Below are 5,652 nucleotides of genomic sequence, written 5' to 3' on the forward strand. Positions count from 1 at the left end.
AGTACTTACAGGTGCGATATAGTATTGCTTGGAGTTTCACACTGAATCAAGCCGGGCAATGTTCTTGTTAGTCCATTGTGATTGGGAACATTTGAAAGCCAAGCCTTATAAAAAAATAAGCAGATGGGTTTAAGCAGTCTATTTCCTTTGACTTCTTCAGCCTTCAAGTCACATGATAAGGAGAGAAACACAGAAGCCTAAGAGTGATATATGACCGGAGACCCCTATGCAGAAAGAACTGTTGACCCCTAAAGCTAAGACAATAATGGAAATATGAGGAAAAAACATTTTGGGTTATTTTAGCCACATCCTGGAAGCTGCAGATTGGTCTGTTTTGTATTTACTCATAAGTTCCTCAGGAGCACCAAAACCACATTTTCCACATTTATAGGAGAGACTCATGATTTTGAAGTCATTTCCCACCCAGGCGCCTCAGAACTGCTGCAGTCTGTGTGGTGATTCCCTGTGAAAGAATCATCTGAAAGAAGGCGTATTGATTAAGTATTGGAGCTTCAAGAAGACTTTCTCTGCATCCAACAGGAGCCATGGAGATTTAGACTCCAGACTTGGTTCACAAACGACTGAAACCGCTTCAAGACCAGTACAATCTTTTGATTGAATCAATTGATCAATGCTATTTATTGAGCTCTTACTGTGTACAGAACATTAAGCTAAGTGCACGTGAGAATACGATACCAAGTTGGCCCCTGCTCACCACGAGCCTAGAGGGGGAGACTGATATTAATATAAATTACAGATATGTGGGTGGGTTTAATATCAAATACCCAAAAGATTCAGATTCATTCGTTCATTCATTCGATCATATTTATTGAGCACTTACTGTGTGCAGAGCACTGTACTAAGCGCTTGGGAAGTACAAGTCGGCAACATATAGAGACGGTCCCAACCTTACAATGGGCTGACAGTCTAGAAGGAGGAGACAGACAACAAAACATGTAGGCAAGTGTTAAAATCGGATCCAAGCACACAGATTCATTCATTCATTTAATTATATTTATTGAGTGCTTACTGTGTGCAGAGCACTGTACTAAATGCTTGGGAAGTACAAGTTGGCAACATATAGAGACGGTCCCAACCCAACAATGGGCTGACAGTCTAGAAGGGGGAGACAGACAACAAAACATGTAGACAAGTGTTAAAATCGGATCCAAGCACACAGATTCATTCATTCATTTAATTATATATACTGAGTGCTTACTGTGTGCAGAGCACTGTACTAAGCGCTTGGGAAGTACAAGGTGGCAACATATAGAGACGGTCCCTACCCAACAATGGGCTCACAGATGATGCAGAAGGCAGAGGAAGTAGGGAAAAAGAGGGCTTAGTCGGGAAGGCTTCCTGGAGGAGATGTGACCTAAAACTGCTCCTTCAGACTGTGAGCTCCCGTGGGGATCGAGACTTTGAGCCCCCATGCGGGACAGGGACTGCGTTCAACCTGACTTGCTTGTATTCACCACAGCACTTAGTACAATGCCTGGCACATAGTAAGCACTTAAATACCAGTATTATTTTCACTACTGCCAACCAAGACTCCAATTTTGAGGTTTGCTTGGGTTCAAGTTCACGTGTCCTAGTGGAAAGAGCACAGGAGTCAGAAGACCTAGGTTATTATAATCCCAGCTCTGCCACCTGCCTCCATTGTGATTTCGGGCAAGCCACTTTACTTCTCCAGCGCTCAGAACAGTGCTGGGCACATAGTAAGCGCTTAACAAAAGCCATCATCCTCATTCTCTGTGCCTCTGTTTCCTCATCTGTAAAATGAGGTTTCAATTTGCCTCCCTCTCCACAGACTGAACCCTATATGTGACAGAGACCCTGTTCAACCTGATAATCTACCCCCGTGCTTAGTACAGTGTGATTTGAACAGTGCCCGGCACATAGTAAGCGCTTAACAAATACTAACATTATTATTATTAAATACACACAAGTGAAATAGCAAGTGCCTGCTCGACTCTCTCAGAGATTTCCTCTTTCGCCTGAATTTACGGCAGGAGGAATGGAGAGTCTGCCGACTGAGGCTGTTAAGAGAAGCAGCATGGCTTAATTGAAAGAGCCCAGGCTTTGGAGTCCCGGCTCCGCCAACTGTCAGCTGTGTGACTTTGGGCTAGTCACTTCACTTCTCTGGGCCTCAGTTACCTCATCTGAAAAATGGGGATTAAAATCTGTGAGCCCCCCGTGGGACAACCTGATCACCTTATAACCTCTCCAGCTCTTAGAACAGTGCTTTGCACATAGTAAGAGCTTAACAAATACCATTATTATTGTTATTATTATTTATATTTTGGGGTCCAGTTGCGGGTGGTCTCCAGGCTAGCTAAAGAGGCACAGAATTCAAGAGAAGGTGAAGGGGCCCTGTTCCTTTCCACGACTAATGACCTACCCTGTGGTTTGTTGTAAGCTCCTTGTGGGCAGGGAATGTTCTCATATTGTACTCTCCCAAGCGCTTAGTACAGAGCTCTGCACACAGTAAGTACTCAATAAATACGAGTGACTGACACCACAGGAGATGGAGACTGTCCTTCGGGTATTGTCGGGGCAATGGATCCTGATGCCATGTTTTTCAGTCAGCCTTTCTTTTCTCACTGCAAGACACAGGACTGGGCCGCCCCAAGAGCCCAAGCTGAGGAGCAGCCTGGCCTAGTGGAAAGACCATGCTCTCTGTCAATTGCTTGCTGTGACACTTTGAGCAAGTGTCTTATCTTCTCTGTGCTTCAGTTTCAACTCTAAAATGGGGGTACAATTTCGCCCTTCTACTTAGACCTCGAGCCCCGTGTGGGACAGGGCCCGTGTCTGACCTGATTTACTTGTACCTAATCCAGAGCTTAGATTTGATATGCAGTAACCGCTTAATATCATTAAAAAAAAAAAAAAGAGGGCCAAACCCCAAGGGAAACCTCCAGAGAATCTCCTGGTTGTCAGTGTCAGACTGACTTCTGGTCTCAAAGCTTCTCTATTCCCTGCAGCAGTATCTGCAATCAAACCAATGCGAATGCTTCTATTTCTGGCACCGGACGGCTTTGGCCCAGGGTTCATGCAGTTTCTCACTTTTCTCAGCACAGCACTTTTCCAGCACATGCGGATGCTGGGTTAATTATTTTAGCTGCTAGCTGAGGGAGAGGGAAAGCTCACATTTGCCAAATCAAGAATGACAGAGGAGATGTAAAAGTGCTTTCTCCCCAAGTGCTTTATTCAACTGGGCTAAGGTAAACACGACCGGCCTCTAGTTGTACTATTGAAAACATTGCCTTATCGCTTTTCTTCATACTTTTCTGCCCCATTTTATTCTGCTGTGCTTCTCTGGGGGCAGTTGCATGTTCCATAATGTGAGATTTGTGGTGTGGTGGGGGAGTTGGCCAACTGTGGAGAAATGCGCACGGTCGAGAGAAAGGAACCATTCCTCCCGCCCGCCCTGACTGAAGCCAAGAGTGGTCGTGTAAATTCACCCGCACCCTAGTTCTGAACTTCCACACCTCTACTCTTAGTGCTTAGCACAGGGCTCTACCTACAGGGAGTGCTCAATAAATACATACTGCTCTCCTATTTGGCTTGCTTATGATGCAGACAGAGCCTGAAGTAAACTGAGACTCCGTAAACCCGTGATCAAGTCCCAGCTTGTCTACCAGAAGCTACAGATTTTTAAAGGATATTATCTGGGCCTTGATACACAGAAGCCTCTACTGAGAGCAGGAGAGACAGGTATCTGTAATTTTATTTATCCCTTTGCTCTTCCCCTCTTCCATCCCTGAAGGACTTATGTGCATATCTGTAATTTTATTTATTTGTATTGATGTCTGTCTCCCAACTCTAGACTATGAGCTCACTGTGCACTGCTTGTTGTATTGTACCTTCTTTCCCAAGTGCTTAGTACAGTGCTCTGCACAAAGTAGATGTACAATAAATACAATCGAATGAATGAATTCAAGGCAATTAGATTATTCATTCATTCATTCAATAGTATTTATTGAGCGCTTACTGTGTGCAGAGCACTGGACTAAGCGCTTGGGAAGTACAAGTTGGCGACATATAGAGATGGTTCCTACCCAACAGCAGGCTCACAGTTTAGAAGGGGGAGACAGACTACAAAACAAAACATATTAACAAAATAAAATAAATAGAATAAATATGTACAAATAAAATAGAGTAATAAATATGTACAGGTGCTGTGGGGAGGGGAAGGAGGTAAGGCGGGGGGGATGGGGAGGAGGGGGAGAGGAAGGAGGGGGCTCAGTCTGGGAAGGTAGATTAGACACAGTCCATGACCCACATGGAGCTCACAGTCTTAATCCCCATTTTAGAGATGAGGTAACTGAAGCTCAGAGAAGTTAAGTGACCTGCCCATGGTCACACAGCAGACAAGTGCAGGAACCAGGATCAGAACCCAGGTCCTTCTGGCTCTATCCACTAGACCACTCTGCTTCTCTGGAACAGCTAGGCTCCAGATGACCGACTCCAAGAGTCACAAGGGCATTTCTGTGCCTGCTCTTCCCATCACCAAGGCCCCACGGTCCTCAGAGATCCCACTTAAGTTAGATACCAATCATCACTAAAGATTTACTGTATTCAAAGCCCTGTGCTAAGGTCTGGGGAAGATAAAATTAAGTAGATCAGATACAGTCTCTGTCCTACCCTGAGTTCATAATCTAAGAGGTAGGGAGAGTAGTTTTCCATTTTACAGATGAGGAAATAGAGGCATGGAGAAGTTAAGTGACTTTCCCAAGGTCACACAGGAAGCAAGTGGCAGAGATGAGATTAGAATCCAAATCTCCTGCCTCCCAATCCCATGGTCTTGTCACTAGGCCATGCTGCTTCCTTCTGAACATCAAAGAACAGGGAAGTTGGTGACTAACTTCCTCCCTAAGAAGGAGATTAAAATGAACGTCTAGGACTCAAGGTTTTGTTGTGCTTTTCATTGTTTCTCTCTCCCTGGTACTTTCAGGTGAGTAGGAAAAAAATGATAGCTAGTCATTGAGAAAAACCTTTGAAGTACATTTTTGATAGTATGAGTTTTCTGCACCCAAATGTAAATCAGGTTTATAAATTCACAAGCAGAATGCCCATCTCCCTCCAGCAGATGAATTCAAAAACTGGGCAAGGAAGTAATATATACACTAACACAACACACAGCAACAGAAAAGTGTTCTTTTCGGTGCCAGAACCACACTTTAAAAAATATTCCAAACAACCTGTACTCTTCTGAAGCAGTCATTTGATTCTCTTACGGAAACAATGTTTAGACCAAAATGTAGTGTTTACTCCCAAATATGAGCCCTAAATATTGTTTTCTACTCACAATGTAAACGCTCTGCACACAGTAAGCGCTCAATAAATACGATTGAATGAATCTGCTGCAGGGCAAAATACGTTCCTTACGCTACTTTGGTTTAAAAAACAACAAAATATCTACTCCTGGGAAGCTCTTCTATAAATATTATCTGGAGATGATGATGAAAGCAATTCCCTGACTTCTCACAGTTTCTGGTTTGTATTACATTAAGCTTCATCTCAGTTTTTCATTTTTTTTTTTAATTTGGGCTCTTCCTGACCAGAATGTGACTTCATTTTTACAATGGTTCCCAGCCCCAAACGCTAGGAATAAATAAATAGTTTGCATGCATCCCTTCTCTGTTCTTC

The sequence above is a fragment of the Tachyglossus aculeatus genome, chromosome 24, assembly GCF_015852505.1.
Source record: "Tachyglossus aculeatus isolate mTacAcu1 chromosome 24, mTacAcu1.pri, whole genome shotgun sequence".
NCBI lineage: Eukaryota > Metazoa > Chordata > Mammalia > Monotremata > Tachyglossidae > Tachyglossus > Tachyglossus aculeatus.